The sequence below is a fragment of the Panicum virgatum genome, chromosome 5N (assembly GCF_016808335.1).
Source record: "Panicum virgatum strain AP13 chromosome 5N, P.virgatum_v5, whole genome shotgun sequence".
NCBI lineage: Eukaryota > Viridiplantae > Streptophyta > Magnoliopsida > Poales > Poaceae > Panicum > Panicum virgatum.
In genome coordinates, this window is record NC_053149.1 from 44,573,092 (window position 1) to 44,593,415 (window position 20,324).

The following is a 20,324-nucleotide window of genomic DNA, read 5'->3' on the forward strand; positions in this document are numbered from 1 at the left end:
AGCAACTTTCCATGGGACCACGCCGATGCCGCGGGCTCGTCCAGGGTGTTCCGGATTCTTTAATGCCCTTGTTAGCTCATCATTCTCCCTTTGAGGCTGGAATGTTCCTTGTTGGGCCTCATCTACTGCAGCGACTAGATCGCGGGACACTTTTTGCATATGCTCGGGCACGACCAAACTTCCATCCAACTGGTTTAGTGTCACGCCATTAGCAAATAACCACCACTTGGATCTAGCCGGCCAATCCCAAGTTGTCGGCCTGATGCCTCTATCCATAAGGTCCTGCTCCATCTTCTGCCATTTTTTGACTGACTTCTTGTACCTGGCAGCCCCAAGGTGGTGGCTGTACTTCTTATTTACTGCATTCACCTTGGCCTGTTCGGATTTTTCTTGGGCTTCCTCTGATAGTTTGTATTGTTTGAACTCCTCCCAGTATGGTTTAACCTGAGGAAGATCGTCCCAGTTCGGCTCCTTATCCTTCTTGATGTAATTGATGTACAACTTCTTCTTGAAAGTTGCAAAGGCAAGGGCCATCTTTTTCAAGGCACATTTCTTCACAAATTCTTCGTCAACTCCTTCAGGAAAAGTGAACATATCCTTGAGTTCTGCCCATAGCATTTCCTTCTAATGTGTAGGCACGGCGTGTTGCTGTTCTTCGGGTTTGCTCGTTTTCCATAGTCTTGTGGTGATCGGAATTTTTGTCCGAACAATAACCCCACATTGGTTGACAAATTTTGTGCTAGCAGTCTCTGGAGCACTTGGACAGCCCTCTGCGTCCACTTCTGTGACGATCTGTCTTCCCTCCATTTTCTTGGTTGGCCGGCATCTCCCTTTTGACTGGCTCAAAGAAGTCGATGCGGAGGTCGACTAAATTACAAAAAAGATATGTTAATCGCAAAACTAATCTATCGAAGTCACCATGCATATAGTTTTAAGATTCGTACTGGAACATGCTGCTGTTGATTGGGTGGAGCGCAAAGTCAGCATCTTCTTCACCGATTGGCTGGGTGGTGTTGGCCCTCGTATCTTCGTTTATTGCGTCCAACATGTATTGCCTGGCGACCTCGTCATCACCGAAGGGGTCCATCCTTAAATGAAACCGTAAAAATGTGTTAGAGTATGTGTCCATCCTTAAATAAAGCAGGAGAATTCAATTCATTGAACGAATATGCGTGTTTGAAAGAGAAAGAGTGTGTGTGTGTGTGTGAGAGAGAGAGAGAGTGTGTGTATGTTAGAGGGAGAGAGAGAGTGTGTGTGTTTGTGAGTGTGAGTGTGTGTGTGTGTGTGAGTGTGTGTGTGTGTGTGTGTGAGAGAGTGTGAGAGTGTGTGTGTATATGTTAGAGGGAGAGAGAGAGTGTGTGTGTTTGTGAGTGTGAGTGTGTGTTTGTGCTTGAGAGAGAGAGTGTGTGTATGTTAGAGGGGGGGAGAGAGTGTGTATGTTAGAGGGACAGAGAAAGAGAGATAGAGAGAGTTAGTGAGTGTGTGTGTGTGAGTCAGTGTGTGTGTGTGTTTGTGTGTTAGTGGGACAGAGAAAGAGAGAGAGAGTTAGTGTGTGTGTGTGAGTCAGTGTGAGTGTGTGTGAGTGTGTGAGTGAGTGTGTGTGTGTGTGTGTCTGTGTGCGTGTGTGTGAGCGAGAGACCGAGCGTCGGTAAGGAGACAGTGAGAGAGCGTCGGTGGGGAGACAGTGAGAGAGTGTCGGGGACAAGGAGACAACGAGAGTTAGCGAGAGACCGATCGCCGTTAAGAAGTCGTTAAGAATGAGAGAGTGTCGTGTTTGATTTCATAATTAAGAATGAAGAATTCATAATACATAAATACATGAGTTACAGAAATACACGAGTTACATAATAAATACATGAGTTACATGATAAATACATGAGTTACAGAAATACATGATAAATACATAAATATAAGTCTTTGGCACCGGGTGATAAAGTATTAAAAATACTACATGTACATTGAATAAGGACATCAAATTCTAAAAATACTACATCTATAATTAAATTCTAAAAATATCTCTATATAATAATGGTAACACTATATCTATAATTAAATTCTAGTTAATATCTAATAATAAAAATACTATATGTATAATTAAATTATAAAAATATCTCTATAATTAAATTCTAGTCAATATATAATAATGGCAACACTATATCTACGACTAAATTAACAGAGATAACACTGACATCTAACATGCACGAGTATTTTTCCTTCGAATATCTGGATGCAACTAAACTAACAAAGTTGATTTTGCATTTTTACCATTTTTCTGTGATTTGTTATGCATTTTACAAAATCTCAGCCGAATTAAATAATTTTGGAAAACCCTAAACCCTAAACAGGGGCTGACAGCTGGGCCCCACTGGTCAGTGAGAGGCCCAGCCCAGCCCCAGCTCGCGCACGCCATGGCACGGCGGCGGCGGCGTTCCGGCCGGCGCAGTGCCGGGCGGCGGGAGTGCGGTGCGCGCCCGCGGCCAGGGAGGCAAGGTGGCTTCGGGGCGCGCGGCGGCTGCGGGACGCCAACCGCGGCGGTGCAGCTGCGCCCCGGCAATGGCGGCGCCGGAAAGAGAGGGGAAAGGGGTCGGATAGGATGAGGAGGGCGTGTGGAAGCTCACCACGAGCTCTATTTGGGCGGAGGTGGACGGGAGCGGCGTCGAGGCCGGTGGGCGGCGGCGTCTCTCGTACGCGGCGGTCGAGGGGGCATCTGGGCGTCGAGGGCACGCGCGGAGGTCGAGGTGGTGGGTCGAGGAGATGCCGCGGCTGCCGGAGCAGAGGGCGCGAGCGTCATCGAGACCGGCGGCGCAGTGAGGCGGCGAGGTGGACGATCGGAGGCCGGCGGCGTTCGTGAGAGGAGGGGGGGGGGATGGAGGAAGAAGGGCCGGGGCTTAAATACGCTAAGCCTTTGGCACCGGGTGATAATTTCAACCGGTACCTAAGAGCTCCTTAGGTACCGGTTGCAGTTCCACCCGTTGCCTTAGTGAAGCCTTAGGCACCGGTTGCAGTTCCACCCGGTGCCTTAGGGGCCCAACGTGCGGGAATGAAATTTCCCTTTGGCACCGGGTGGAGAAGCAAAACTGGTGCCTTAGGGTCTTTGATATTTGCTTTTGTAGATTGCTGGCGGGATGTGATCTGAAATCTCTCGATAGCTCAATGGTAACTCTGTGTACTTTGTGCACCGCGGCCACGGTTCGAACCCGCGCCCAACCCCTTTTTTTTTTCGAATTGCCTGCCTCAGGTACCGGTTGATAATTCTAACCGGTACCTAAGGCTTTCTTTTCTTTTCCCCTTTCTCATTTTCTAATAAATCTGTTAATTCACTAATAAATCTTTTAATTACCTAATAAATCTGTTAATTCCCTAATAACCTGTTAATTGCCTAATAAATCAAATATTGCTTGAAAATATTCGAAAAAAATATTATGACTAATAAATCAATTATTGTGTGTGTGAGAGAGGGAGAGTGTGTGAGTGGTTCTTTAATAAATATGTTAATTGCTAATAATTTGATAATTGCTTAATAAATCTTAATAAATCAAATAATTGCATAATAAATTATTTAAATGCACAATAATTTTAATTACTACATAATAAATCATTTAGGTGCATAAATAATTATTTTAATTGCATAATAAATTATAATAAATCAAATAATTACATAATAAATCATTTAAATGCACAATAATTTCAATTACTACATAATAAATCATTTAGGTGCATAACTAATTATTTTAATTGCATAATAAATCAAATAATTGCATAATAAATTGTTTAAATGCACAATAATTCTAATTACTACATGATAAATTATTTAGGTGCATAACTAATCATTTTAATTGCATAAGAAATCATAATAAATCAAATAATTGTATAATAAATCATTTAATTGCCCAATAAATTAATTCATTGCATAAGAAATCTAATAATGTTCACAGAAAATATTACAAGACATAATCATTCAACTAAGAGAATATTAACGATGATTCGCTTTACAATCGTCCCTTCATTATGATCATGACGTGCGTACGGAGCCTCCTCTTCGGTTAAAAGAATACTTGTGTCAACCTCCACTGCAAACGGAGTCATATCTTCAACCTTATTGTATTCTTCTTCATCTGTGACATCGTCGACTCCCACAATTTTTCTTTTTCCTGCCAGAACAATATGGCGCTTTGGCTCATCTCCGGCACCTACAAAACTTGATTTATTCCTGGACTTGTCCTTTCTCGGTTTGCTAGACATGTCCTGCACATAGAAAACTTGAGTGACATCTTTAGCTAGGACGAATGGTTCGTCTCGATAGCCAAGCTCTTTGAGGTCTACCGTTTTCATTCCGTACTCGTCGATATCGACACCTTTTCCTATGAGTTTAATCCATTGAAAACGAAATAGAGGTATCTTCAACGGCCCATAGTCGAGTTCCCAGATCTCTTCAATGTAACCAAAATATGAGTTCGTTTGGCCACTAGAGTCGGTGGCATCTATACGTACACCACTATTTTGATTGGTGCTCTTGTTATCTTGGGCTCTTGTATAAAATGTATAACCATTAATTTCATATCCTTGGTACATCAGGATTGAATTTGCCGGACCCCTGGCCAGCCAAGCTAGCTGCTCATGAATTTGATCGTTCGCCATGACTTCCTTCTGCAACTAGGTGGCGAATGTATCGTTATGATATTTTGTAATCCATGTCTCAGACTTTAAAGGGTATATGCTTCGCACAATTTGCATGTGCTCCTCCATGTATGGAGCCACCAAGGCTGATTGTTGCAGAACTGTGAGATGTGCTTTGCTCAACGTGACATGATCTGTGGCATTTACTGATTTTCTTCCAAGTGTGCCCTTTCCAATCAGCCGCCCCTCATGACATGATACTGGAATCCCAATTGGGCAGAGTTCTTCCACATAGTCAACACAAAACTCAATAACCTCCTCTGTGACGTAACCCTTCGCAATGCTTCCTTCTGGACGAGTCCGATTACGAACGTATTTCTTTAGGACTGCAAAGTATCGTTCGAAAGGGAACATATTATGAAGGAAAACAGGACCGAGAATACCAATCTCTTTGACCAGGTGAACTAGAAGATGCGTCATAATATTGAAGAATGATAGAGGAAATATCATTTCAAGACTGACTAAACTTTGGACAACATCCTCTTGTAGCCTGCTTAAACTCGATGGATCGATTGCCTTCTAAGAAATTGTGTTGAGAAATGCGCATAGCTTTATGATTGTTGCTCGAACATTAGCTGGTAGAATACCTCTAAGTGCAACTGGAATCAATTGCGTCATCAACACGTGACAGTCATGGGACTTTATGTGTGCGAATTTCTTCTCTTTCAAGTTCAGTAGCCTCTTTATATTCGAAGAGTAGCCTGATGGGACCTTGAAACTGTTCAAATAGTCGAACATACTTTGCTTCTCTTTCTTACTAAGAGTGTAGCACGCATGACCTAGATAATGACGTCCTTTATCCCTTTTTTCTGGATGTAGGGCGGCCCGTTGTTTCATACGTTGAGGATCTTGCCGCGCTTCCAATGTATCCTTTGGCTTACCGTAGACACCAAGGAAGCCTAGAAGGTTCACACAAAGATTTTTTGTTAGGTGCATCACATCAACTGCGTGGCGGACGTCTAAGACTTCCCAATAAGGTAACTCCCAAAAAATACTCTTCTTCTTCCACATAGGTGCACGTCCGTCATCACTCTGCACTGATCTGCTGCCGAGTCCTTTTCCGAATACTACTTTTATATCTTTGACCATTTCAAACACCATTTTCCCACAACGGTGCCTAGGCTCGGTACGATGATCTTCCTTTCCATCGTAGTGAGCATGCCTCCTTGTAGCGAAAATGGCCTCTCATGCCATATTTCAATATAATGTTTTAGCAATTGATAACACACACACAACCCTTGGACTAATATATGTGTTAAGATGATCATTATCAGGCTTATAGGTCCAAGGGATGAAAATGTACAAAACCCCGAAGGAATCAGGTCGAAAGGACCAAGACAGAGGTAATTTGCACTCACCGGTTAAACCGACGTGAGGCAAATTACACTCACCGGTGCAATGAGCTCAGAGAAGACTTAGTTAGCAGAGTGCACTGGATGAACCAACGAGGAGCAGAGTGAAGGCGTCAGTGCAATAAACCTAGAAGCTGAGGCTAGGGTTTTGCGTCGAATGAACCGACGATGCCTGAAGACAATGCGTCGGTGTAATGACTTGAAGTGAAGACAGACCCAGAGGCACCGGTTGAACCGCCGATGAAGAAAAAGTGAGCGTCGGTGCAGTTATCTAGAGACTCCATTTTTCGGGGGGTTTCTGAACTTGCACTCACCGGTTAAACCGACGATGAATTCAAGAGCGTCGGTGCAATTGATCAAGTAGCCGTTGGAGCAGTAACGGCTAGTTGCTGGGAAATAGCATTCACCGGTTGAACCGGTGATGACAAAAATGGAGCGTCGATTTAACCGGCGTTAAGGAATTTTGTCAGTCTTTCCCAACGGCTAGTTTTGGATGTGTGGCTATATATACCCCAAAGGCCGGGTCATTTGGGGTGTGCTGGAGTTGCTGAAGAGATAGAGAAATCTACTACACTTGAAGAACACCTCCAACCACCATAGAGCTTCATTGTACATCATATAAGCTTAAGCACTCTTGCGAGAGTAGGCTTAGTGCTTGTAATAGGGATTAGTTGTTGCGAGAGCTCCTTTGAGAGAAGCCTTGCTGCGGAAAGCAATCATTGTAATCGTCGTGTGACCCTCCGACTTGGTGTGGAGAGGCAACGACACTTTGTGCGGGGAAGGAGACCCCTCTTGGTGAGAAGCTTCAATAGTGAAGACGGTGCCATTGGTGACGCTTCGAGAGAGACGGTGGCGGTGGCCTTGTCTTGGTGACTTGGGGTCACTTAGCCTTTGCTTGTCGGAAGCCTTGGTGGCGAACGCAAGACGGTGATCAAGCGAAGAGACTCGGCATCATATGTGTTCGTGTTGGACAAGTGGCCGTGGACGTAGGGAGGGACTTGGTGTCCTAACCGAACCACGTTAAATCGTGTGTCTTGGTGTCTTCCCGGGAGTTTGCATATTCTCTCCCTTACCTCTTTACTTACCATATTATGTTTCCATATTTACTCTATCTTGCGTGCCTTTACTTTTCTAGTTAGTTTGATTAGGATTGGCTATAGGTTGCAAGTCTTTTAGGGGTAAGTAGAGAGTAGCATAGATAAACATTAGTCATAACTAGTATGTGTAGGACGTGTTAGGTTTACCTTATGCAAATAGATTGAGCCCTAGGATAGAAAACGATTAGCGACCCTATTCACCCCCTCCCCCTCTAGGGTCGGACACCCCAGTGATCCTTACAATTGGTATCAGAGCTTGGTCTCACACCTCTTACGAGGATTAGCCAATTCCATTGGTAAATTTGTGAGAAAGCTCGTAGGAGACCCGTCGACTTCACCGTCGAGTGAGTATCATGTCCGGAGAAGGGATGATTAGTGATAGGGCTCCGTTTTTCGATGGCATGGGGTTTCCACGATGGAAAGTGCTTATGCAAGCACATCTCCAAGCCCGTGGGCTTGATGTTTGGCGTGCCACCGAATTAGAGAAGAAAAATGAGAATAAGGCCGAGAGACAATATGATACCATTGTAAAATCAATTATATTGTCTTCTCTATGTGATAGTGTGTTTAATCGTGTTTTTGCTAATGAAAATGCTCATAAGCTATGGAAGCAAATTGTCGAGAATCATGAGGTCACAAAGGATGTTGCCAATCAAAAATATCATATTCTCGGCGAGGATCTTAGTAGCTTTAAGGAACTTCCCAATGAAAATGCTCATGACATGTACTCACAATTAAATACTCTTGTCAATGAAATCAATGCCTTAGGTCTCAATCAAGTTAAAGATGAAGAAATTAACTGCAAGATCCTCCGAAGCCTTCGCAAGCCCGATTATGACATCATCAACGCTCTCTTGCAAAAAGAAGACTTGGTCAAGCTTACACCCAACCAAGTCATCAATCAAATCATTGCCCATGAGTATAGTATGTGAATGACAAAGAAGGAGCAAGAGTCCACCTCTTCTTCAAGCCGCAAAAGTCTTGCCGCCAAGCATTCATGCAAATATCAACCAAGGTGACAAGACTCATCAAGCTCAAGTGAATTAGAAGAAGAGGATGAGGAAGAAAGTGATGATGAATCAAGTTCAACCGATGAAGAAAATCCAAGGGCCGTGCTATACCATCACCGCAAGATTGCCGAGCATGTATATGAGCTCTATGAGCTTGGGTACAAAACTCTCATTAGAGGGAGTGCGGTTGGGATGGAGAAGATGGTGAAGAAAAAGAACAAGTCAAGACCCCAAGCTCTCTCCGTCATCTACAAGCCCAAGAAAGGTGGTGAAAGCTCAAGTAAAAATAACAACAAAAATTCCAAGAGCTCCACCACTCATCGCCCTCGGAGGACATCACCACCACCCATGTGTCTTAAGGCACTAGGTAATAACGATGTAAGTGATGACTCCTCCTCCAATGATGAATCCGATGTTGAAACTGATGAAATTAGTGAGATGATGACACTTCTTCATAATCAACAAGAATATCTCACTAAACAAAATGAAGAAATCAAAGCTCTCAAGGCTAAAGAAAAACTTCATGCTTCTTTTGTCACAAGATATGAGAACTTGCTAAACAAATTCAATTTGTTAGACAATGAGCATAAAGAACTTAAAATAAAATATGAGAGTTTTGAATCTAAAAATGAATCATCATCGGATAAATCATTTCCTTGCAATACTCCTATTTTCAAGGTATATGCATCTACCTCTTGTGATCTAACCCCTTGCAATGAGGATGTGATTATAGAAACATGTGATGATCTCATTGCCAAGGAGAATGATGAACTCAAATAAGAGGTAGAAAGGCTAATGGCGGACTTGAGGCGGCTCAAAGGAAAAGGCATACAAGGGCAAGTCCAACCTTCTCAAGATAACACCTCCGCGGGCGTGAAGAAGCTTGAGAAGGGAGAAACCGTGACTTGCTTTAGGTGTTGCAAAGAAGGCCACAAGTCCTACCAATGCAAGGAGAAAGAGGGCGAAGCAAAGGGCAAAGAAAATGGCAAGCCCAAGAACTTGAACAAGAGCAAAAGGGCCACAAGAAAGCCAAGGAGATCAAGAAAAACACATCTCCATACTTGATGGCCTCATTGGTGTATACCAAGCCCACCCACAAATTCAAGCAAAAGAGCGACCACTACATTCTCAAGAAGAATGAAAATGGCAAGGTGGTTGCTCATGCCATGGGGTTGTGGCAGTACCGCCCGAATTAATCCGGCTCAAGTGCGCTAACCATCACCATAAAGGTAATCCCGGCTAACACGCACTTCAAATGGAGTAATCCGACAGTCCAGTCGGGTAAAGTCCCGATAAAACCACCTGAGCTGCATTCGAAACCCAAAGCTTACATGCAACTCACACGAAGGTGAGTCCGGAGAGTACAACATTTCACAAATTCTTACATCACAGAGTCTTAACTTAAAATATTACAAACCGAGTTTGAAATCTTAAAAAGGTTCTTGAAAATTCAAATTGAAAGTAGTTCAGAGTTCACTACAGCGGGAATAAAGCGAGTACTAAACGACGATATAAGATGTCATGATGAAGCCCGTACATGACATCACTCGGCATTGTCATCGTTAGCCGGAGTCGTATCCCATTCCACCGACCAACCAGGGGTAAAGTACACGGCCAAGTCAAGCTAGCTACCTAATCTTCAAACGTATCACCTGAAAACAAAGTTGAGCCACAAGCAAGGCTGAGTATACTAATACTCAGCAAGGCTTACCCAACTAAGGGTATACTTAGCCCTTAATCTAGACATGCAAGGCTTTTTCCTTGAGGGGTTTGTTTTGCCGAAAAGCATTAAAGAGTAGATCCTTAATTTCAGGTTTTAGCTTCCAAATTCTAGTTCAATTAACCATTCTAGGTGAGCATCTATTCAATAGCATACATGGTGGGAAACAATTATCTTTCATCATCCAAACAACCATCTTCATCATTATCATCTTTCACTTCTTACTCTATGTGGCAAAAGGGTTAAGCAGTCTCAATAACCGCGAGAAACGGACGATTCGAATCGAGTTTGTTAACCTGGTCATGCAGACCTAAACACACGCATGGGAACAGAGTCACCCACGCAACAGTTCCCTTCAATTCCCGCTTCACGGAACAGGCCCACCGCCCTCAAGTACAGTAGTACGACGACTCTGTACTCGCCATTAGCTAGATGTGAACAAGTTCAAGACGGTGGGGAGTATGTTCCGGCCTCGGTTCAATCCAGTACTTAAGCTTACTGATTACCATATTCTCGGCATGTAGTTAGTACGTTCAAACGCTTAACCACCACTACCACACACTGCGGCCTTATCCATTTTCACTAAACAGACGGGGCATCACAAGTACCACAGCCCCGCCCGTGAGCCTTATAATTGCAGTATGTAAAGGACATTCAATTCCTATAATTCTCGCGAGTGACAGGAAATCACTCGACTTCTACCGAACTATTAGCCTAGCCAACTAGCGACCTAAACCAACTAGTGTTCAAGCATAGGTACCTAGGATCATGCAACTAAAGTTTCAATCAACTCCTGTAAACGTAAATGCACAAGTATATAGAAATATAAGCAGTTGCATAAATCTACAGTAGATAGGACATGCTCCGGGGCTTGCCTGAGAATAACACTAGGTTAGTGTTAGTTAGAGGATAAGTGCTCGGCGAGCATCTTCCTTCGATCATGCACATCTGGATCCATCCATCTTCTAGATGTGTCCAGCATTCACCGTCTTCTGGCTCGACTCCAATGTCGCGTCCTTCACGTGATTCATCTATCGTACCTGAATGAAATGCAACAATGCATATGTGTGAATGCAAAGTTCCGAGTTGATCAACAACATAGATGTTATTATTTTTCCTTCACGATAAAGTTGTAGTCCAACATAAAGTGAGTTTGGACGTGAAACTTCCTAATTAATATTTCCTGGGCAGTCATTTATAGAGTAGTAATTTTATCTATACTAACTCATAAAAGAGCTGGGTGCGTTGTTTTTCTTTTATAGACAACCCACTGAACCTACTTCGCATGAATAGACCCGATTAAAGCACTACCTTACAAACCTTTAAGAAACAGCACGTGAAATATTTTACTGCGCACTACAGGTCATAACACGACTAAACCTACTGGTTTCATATTTTATTTTGCAAGTTACAGAGTATAGAAAAATAAGTCGAGCTAGATCTATATTAATTAAGATTTATTTATACAGATAGTTAAACTCAGTTTTTGGGTCTCAAGCTTTTTTTTCCCAACATGATAATGTACTCAAAACTACTCACTGGTTAAAATATAATAATTTTCTAAGAATAGAAACTATCCATGATGATTTAGTGAATCTAAACCTAGATCAATTATTTGGACATGTTAAACAGTAGTAGGGTGCTTACAAATTTTACCACAAAATATATTCATTGGGTTGATCCTACTGTAGAAATTTCAAACTCAAAATAAAAGCATAACATGGTGAAAAATTAAAACTACCACACTCATTCATAAATCATAAATCAAGATTTAATAGCATCTATATCTAGACATGAGAACTGACTACGAAATTTTTATAACAACACTAGAATTACATGGGTAGGCTACCATAAAATTTTCAGGTCAACTGAGAGTATTAAACTACAGTTATGAAATAGACAATTTCAACTAGCATTTAAACACTATTAAGCATATATCAATATCTATTGTTACAGTACAAACTTTAAACTAAAGCCTGACATATTATGGTTCCAATATGTAGATATTTTCTTAAGGATTCCAAAAAGTATTTATTTGCTATTTTATGATTTTTCTATGATTTTCAATTGAATTTACAAGTTTGCTGCGAAATTTTAGTAACAAAAACAGATATTGCATCGGGGTCCTTAGATTTTGTAGAGAAGACCCTAAGAAGAATTGGGGGCTCGCAGTTGGGCCCTTGGCCGGGAAACAGGGGAGGGGCGGCCTTTGCCGGGCCGATTCCGGCGAGGGCGAGGCTCGCCGGCGGCGAGGGATGGGTGGAGAGGATCGAGGAGGTCGCGCTCTACCTCGAGGTGGCCTTGGACGGGGTTGGGGGCTGTCTGAGGAGGGCGGCCCATGGGCGCCGGCGGCAGGCGGCGGTGCTAGGCCGTGGTGGCGGCGCTCCAGAGGCCCTGGGCGACGGGGAGGGGGTCGGCGAGCTACACTGCGCCATGGAGAAGGTCGTGGCGGGGTCGGTTTAGCTCGGGGGAGGCCGGAGGATGGGTTTCCACGGTGAGGTAGGGGCGGCGGCGCCCATGGCGGTGACGGGAGTTGCTCAGGCGGGCGAGGGCGAGCGGGAACGGGCCGGTGAGCTTCAGTGGGAGGCGGGGATCCCGTTCTCGGGGTCAGTTGGAGCTGGGAGGGGGTGAAAAGGAGAGCTCCGCGGCGGCTCAAGGGGGAGGCGGCCACTGAGGACGGCGGCGGCGTGCCTGGGCAAGGGGAGAGCTCGGCTCTGGGTGCGCGCGTGCATGGTCCGAGCTCGGCCTCGGCTTTTAGGGGCGAGCATGGTGAAGGAGGAGGGGATGGGCGCGGGCAGCGGCCGCGGCGCTCAGCCGGACGCGGCTGTCGCCGAGCGGCGAGGCAGCAGCGCGGCGTCGTGCGGGCGGCGCAGCGAGAGCAGGCGTGCGCGCTCGAGTGGGGTGGTGATGGCGCGGCGCAGCGGGGCGGCAGCAGGGCAGCGAGCGCGGGCGGTGTAGCGGCGCAGCAGCGAGCACGGCTCTGCTCGGCGCTCGAGTACAGGGAGTGAAGAGAGAGAGAAGAGAGAGAAAGAGAGAGAAGTCAGAGAGTTGACTCTAAATTTTCTCAAAATTTTCAATGGGAGCTCGAAAAAGTTTGAATACAAAAGTTGTTCAAAATTCAAAATCCTACAACTTTCATTTCAGGCACATTTTCATTTGAGGTTTGGTTTGAAAGTTACAAATTCTAATTTAAATGCAAAAGAAAATACCCTAAACACATCGTTTTTCAAATTTTTCTCCAAATTTTGTGTGCTAACTTGAAAAACTTTGAACATGAAAGTTGTTTGTTATATGAAACTCTACAACTTTTGTTTTGGGCAAAAATTAATTTAAGCTATGGTTTTCACTTTGTATTTTCGGATCGTTTCAGCATTTTCTGAAATTAATTATGGGAGAAAAAGTAATGTGGATCGACTTATCATTTCATGTGCAAAAACTCACTTTCTTCCCATGACTTCAACTAGACTTTGGTTTATTATGATTTTAGTGAGGTGCCTATGAAATTTCATAAGCAAACTTGCATCAGTTTAAAAACTATTTAAAGCTTTCGACCTAAGCACATATACACCTGGACACACTGACATTCAGGCATTTGTTTCAAAGTTTTCTGATTAATAATGCATGATTTGGTGCTAACAACCTTTGATTAGCTAATTAAAAACCTGGGCTGTCACAGGGGTGGAGACATCATGGATGGAACTGGCCTATTTGGGTGCCTAAGGAAATAATCAATACCATGGATGGCTCCCAAAGGGTTTGGGTTCCAAAGACTTAGAAGATGAGAGCGGTTACGGGGAATTTGGAGGCTTGGCAAGGTTTGGGATGCATGAGTAGGGATGCATCATGCAAAGTTGAATTAAAGCCAAGTTGTGGATTAAAGATTAGTGACCCAAATTCCCGTCCCCTACATATGAGGTAATGAGCAAGGTAAAAGGATGATCTCAATTTCATTTGATATCCTTCATGCATCATTGTAGCTCAATGCCTCTCTAGGATTGCATGATCTTATCTTTACTATTGGTATCTTTCATTTAATATGCAATCCTAGACTATCATATGGTAGTTTGCTTGTACTAATAATTATTCTTGAAGCATTCTACATGAGCTTAATCTTGGTGTGAAATGCACCACTCTTGCATTGCACATGCACTTCAAAATGGTACCACCTTCCACAAATAAAATCTTACAAGTGGTATCTCAAATTCAACAAAGGTATGTTGTTTCAATTGGTGCCATGTTTTTCAAGTTATATAGTTTGATCCCCACTATGTGAAATACAAGTGCATACATTTGGTTAGGTGATTCAAACACTATTGCACACATTTAGGGGGAGCTAACTCTATAGCTTGTGTTTTTGTGACTAACATGCTTTCAAAGTGATATTTGTTGTAGTCACACTCCCTTAGTCCATATGGTAATTCACTCAATCCTTCGATATCAAAATGATGCACATTGCAATTAACCTTACAATTGGTATCAATTGATCAAGAAAGATTGGACAAGGGAAGAAGACCAAGCCATAACTTCCAAAGGTTAAAGAGATAAATGATATAGGGAGGCATGGCTAGGTAAAACACCTATCACCAAATTAATTCATTTTGCAACTAATGCTCTTTGTTTCTAGTGGTTATGAAGCTTTTAGGTGTTTGATGACAAAGGGGGAGAAATGTACCCTAAAAGCAAGCAAATAGTTTGGAGTAAATGATGCCATTAGCAAGGGGGAGGAATGGAAAATACAATGCAAAAGGATGCATGGTGATAGGGGGAGGTACTTAGTCAATATGGGGGAGAAGTGCAATTTGATGATCCCATGGACTAAGGTACAAAAATTTTCATTGCTCATATGGTTCAAACCACACAATTATCTAACATTGGCCACAAGCCATTGTTTCACAATTGCTATCAAGCCGGAAGCATTTTGTCCTATGGACTAATCAAATGCCGGTGGCTTTTAAAATGAGCATTGAAATGTCATCCGAGCAAGCTAAGTAGTTTCTAACTTTTCAAATTGGTATCAATTTCATATTCTTGCAATTCATCTTGCTTGCTTTGGTTGTGTTGTCATTAATCACCAAAAAGGGGGAGATTGTAGCGAAAATGGCCTCTCATGCCATATTTCAATATAATGTTTTGGCGATTGATGACACACACAACACTTGGACTAATATATGTGTTAAGATGATCATTATCAGGCTTATAGGTCCAAGGGATGAAAAGGTACAAAACCCCGAAGGAATCAGGTCGAAAGGACCAAGACAGAGGTAATTTGCACTCACCGGTTAAACCGACGTGAGGCAAATTACACTCACCGGTGCAATGAGCTCAGAGAAGACTCAGTTAGCAGAGTGCACCAGATGAACCGACGAGGAGAAGAGTGAAGGCGTCGGTGCAATAAACCTAGAAGCTGAGGCTAGGGTTTTGCGTCGGATGAACCGACGATGCCTGAAGACAATGCGTCGGGGCAATGACTTGAAGTGAAGACAGACCTAGAGGCACCGGTTGAACCGACGATGAAGAAAAAGTGAGTGTCGGTGCAGTTGTCCAGAGTCTCCATTTTTCGGGGGGTTTCTGAACTTGCACTCACCGGTTAAACCGACGATGAATTCAAGAGCGTCGGTGCAATTGATCAAGTAGCCGTTGGAGCAGTAACGGCTAGTTGCTGGGAAATAGCATTCACCGGTTGAACCGGTGATGACAAAAATGGAGCTTCGGTTTAACCGGCGTTAAGGAATTTTGTCGGTCTTTCCCAATGGCTAGTTTTGGATGTGTGGCTATATATTCCACCAAGGCCGGGTCATTTGGGGTGTGCTGGAGTTGTTGAAGAGATAGAGAAGTCTACTATACTTGAAGAACACCTCCAACCACCATAGAGCTTCATTGTACATCATATAAGCTTAAGCACTCTTGCGAGAGTAGGCTTAGTGCTTGTAATAGGGATTAGTTCTTGCGAGAGCTCCCTTGAGAGAAGCCTTGCTGCGGCAAGCAATCATTGTAATCGTCCTGTGACCCTCCGACTTGGTGTGGAGAGGCAACGACACTTTGTGCGGGGAAGGAGACCCCTCTTGGTGAGAAGCTTCGATAATGAAGACGGTGCCGTTGGTGACGCTTCGAGAGAGACGGTGGTGGTGGCCTTGTCTTGGTGACTTGGGGTCACTTAGCCTTTGCTTGCCGAAAGCCTTGGTAGCGAACGCAAGACGGTGATCAAGCGAAGAGACTCGGCATCATACTTGTTCGTGTTGGACAAGTGGCCGTGGACGTAGGGAGGGACTTGGTGTCCTAACCGAACCACGTTAAATCGTGTGTCTTTGTGTCTTCACGGGAGTTTCATATTCTCTCCCTTACCTCTTTACTTACCATATTACGTTTTCGCATTTACTCTATCTTGTGTGCCTTTACTTTCCTAGTTAGTTTGATTAGGATTGACTATAGGTTGCAAGTCTTTTAGGGGTAAGTAGAGAGTAGCATAGATAAAAATTAGTCATAACTAGCATGTGGACATGTTAGGTTTATCTTATGCAAATAGATTGAGCCCTAGGATAGAAAGCGATTAGCGACCCTATTCACCCCCTCCCCCTCTAGGGTCGGACACCTCGGTGATCCTTACACTCCTCCTTAATGGGTGCTTGATCGGAAGAAATCGACGATGACCCATATACACGATCTTCCTACAGTGCTTGAGGTACATGCTGTCGGTTTCTTCTAAATAATGGGTGCATGCCCTATAACCCTTATTGGATTGTCCGGAGAGGTTACTTAGTGCTGGCCAATCATTGGTGGTTACGAAAAGCAATGCACGAAGGTTAAAATGATCCTCTGCGTGTGCATCCCATATATGAACACCCTCCTCTTTCCACAACAATAGAAGATCCTCAATTAGTGGTTTCAGATACACATCTATATCGTTACCGGGTTGCTTCGGGCCGGGGATAAGCACAGGCATCATAATAAATTTTCGCTTCATACACAACCAGGGAGGAAGGTTGTATATACAGAGTGTCACATGCTAGGTACTATGGCCACTGCTCTGCTCACCGAAAGGATTCATGCCATCCGTACTTAAGCCGAACCTTATATTCCTCGCATCATTTGCAAATGTTGGGAATGTTCTGTCCACTTTTCTCCACTACGACCCATCAGCGGGGTGTCTCAACATATTATCTTGCTTACGTTCTTCTTTCTGCCATCGCATCAATTTAGCATTCGTTTTGTTTATGAACAAACGTTTCAGATGTGTTATTAGAGGAAAATACCACATCACCTTGGCAGGCACCCTCTTCTTGACACGCATCCCCTCAACGTCGCCTGGATCATCTCGAGGGATCTTATACCGGCATGCGTTGCATACAGGGCATGAATCCAAATTTTCATACTCACCTCGATATAGGATGCAGTCATTAGGACAAGCATGTATCTTCTGTGCCTCTAATCCTAAAGGACAAACAACTTTTTTTTCCTCGTATGTTGTCTCCGGCAAGGTGTTACCCTCAGGGAGTAAGTTTTTTATAAGTTTAAGCAACTCCTCGAATCCCATGTCAGACAAACCATTTGATGCCTTCCATTGCAATAATTCCAATGTGGTACCCAACTTCTTTTGGTCTTGTTTGCAATCAAGGTACAACAATGTTCTGTAGTCCTCCAACATATGCTTCAGATCTCTCGATTTCTTTTCTATTTCGCAACCTTCCTCAGCATCGCGCAGCATCTGACCAAGATCATCTTCTACAACATATCCTTCAGTATCTTCTTTAGGCTCACCCATTGCAGTGTCATTGAAAAAGGAATTATAATTGGCTGCAAAGTCAGGAATCCTGTCCTCTTCTTCTACATTATTATCCAGCACAATTCCTCTTTCGCCATGCTTGGTCCAAACATAGTAGTTTGGCATGAAACCACTATTGAACAAGTGACTGTGGATGGTTCTTGATGATGAGTAATCCTTCTCATTCTTACAGAATTTGCATGGACAACAAATGAAACCGCCATATTTGTGTTTCTCGACCGCTTCTACGAATTCATGCACGCCATCAATGAACTCCTTTGAATGCCGGTCAGCCATGTACATCCATTGCCGACTCATCTGGGTCCACAATACGTTTATATACATCATTATAGTGTACAAATAGTTTATTCATACTACCAATTTATAACTAACATTGAATACGCTATTAATAAAACTTAACTATAAAATTATAACGATGCCTAGAGCCTTGAGGATTTGGGATCATCGTCTGTGCAATGATTCTCTTTGGCACGGTAATTCTAGCTATTAATGGCAGTGGCATGATAATGTTTTTTTCTTGTAGACGCGCACGCTGCAGTGCAGCAGCGGTAGGCCTAGCTGAGCTGCGGGTCTCGAATTGGCGCAGCATGCATCTCGAATGTGGAATCTTGTAAAGTTTTGGAATTTTGAAGGGAACTACATAAAGCCCCCTTGCATATGTAATTGATAATATTTTCATACAAAATTTAAATTTAAATATATAATTGATAATGCATATAACTATAATAAATAGATACTATCCACTTATCAAATAAATTGATAAAACATATAAATACAATAATTTGATAGTATTCACATATCAAATAAATCGATAACACATATAACTACAATAAAATTCTACAAATAAAAATAATTATCACATGTATAAACTAAATTAAATGATATCTGCTTCTAAAAACCAGTTGCTATGTTATGGAGAAAAATAACTAACCTTTTTTGAAAAAAAACAAAAAATCACCCCCCTCCCCTCACTCAGCTGCCATGAACAGTGAGTTCACGGCAGCTTGGAGGGGGGAGGGGTTGGGGTATTTATAGGCGTGGGCCAAAGGCACCGGTTGGTGCTCAACAACCGGTGCCAAACAATAGGCTTAGACATCGGTTGAAGTTACCAACCGGTGCCTTTGTGGTGGGCACGTGGCGGCACTGGGTCATGGCAGAACCCGGTGCCATTGTCTGCTCTTTAGGCACCGGTTGGTGCCACCAACTGATACCTATTTCTCCTTGTTCTTTTGGTACCGGTTGGTGGCACTAACCGGTTCCTATACTAGGGTTTTGGTACCGGGTGATGCTTTAACCTGGTACCAAACCCCTTATCTTTGATCGCCACTGGCCAAAGGTACCAGCTGCTTTTGCAGCCGGTACTGATACGTGGCATCAGTACCGGTTGCAACAGCAGCTGGTACCTTTGGCCAGGACCTTTGGCCCGTTTTCTAGTAGTGATTCTAAAACTAGGTAAATTAACAAGATCACAGATAAAAGGAGTGGTTCCACACTTGGTAGATGATGGACTCTCCATTCTGCAGTATGCGGATGATACTGTGATTTTTATGGACCATGATATTGAACAAGCAAAGAATATGAAAGTACTCTTATGCATGTTTGAACAATTATCTGATTTTAAAATAAACTTCCTAAGAGTGAAATCTTCTGCTTCGGACAAGCAAGGGAACACGAGCACATATACTCAACATTGTTTGGGTTCAAAATTGGCTCATTTCCCTTATGATATCTAGGAATCCCGATGCATTATAGGAGAATAAATAACAAAGATTGGAAGGCCATTGAACTTAGAATTGAAAAAAGACTAAGTGGATGGAAATGCAAAATGCTATCATATAGAGGTAGGTTAGTGTTGATAAATTCTGCCAATGTTTATGCTCTCATTCTTTGAGGTCCTAAGAGGAGTACTTAAGAAAATAAGCATTTCAGGTCTAGGTTCTTTTGGCAGAATGATCAATATAAAAAAAATATAGGCTAGCTAGATGGGAGGTGCTCTGCCAACCGAAACAAGGAGGTATGGTGATCATGAACATAGATATTCAGAATAAATGTTTGCTAAGTAATTTGCTTTTCAAGTTTTGGAAGGAACAAATACCTTAGACCTTAGGAAAAACCACAAGGGCAGCTAGGTTTACGAAAAACCAGGTGACTCACACAGTTTTGGAAGGGTCTCGTTGGAGTAAAAGAGGATTTTTTGAACTCGTGAAAGTTCCAAATACATTCGAGCGAACAAATAAGATTCTGGGAAGATACATGGTTTGGAAATAGCACATTAAGGTCCCAATATCCGAACTTGTACAATACAGTCCCAAACAAACATGCTACAATGGCTAATGTCTTTAGTGCTATACCGCTTAATATATCATATAGGAGGCCATTAATTGGTGATAAGCTATTAGAGTGGCAAAGCCTCGTTGCTAAAATAGCACAAGTCAACCTTAATGAAGGGAAATATATTTTCATTTGGTCTCTACATAAAAACGAAAGTTTTACTATAAGATCGATGTACAGGCATCTCGTTAGTAACGGAGTTAAAAGTTACTCAGGAAATTTGGCATATGAAGTTACCGCTGAAAATTAAGATTTTTATGTGATTCTTTAAAAAAGGAGTTATTGTAACAAAAGATAACTTAGTGTTGACGCCTTTTCTGGATCAACACACGAACGCGCTAAGTCGCGCGTCGCGAG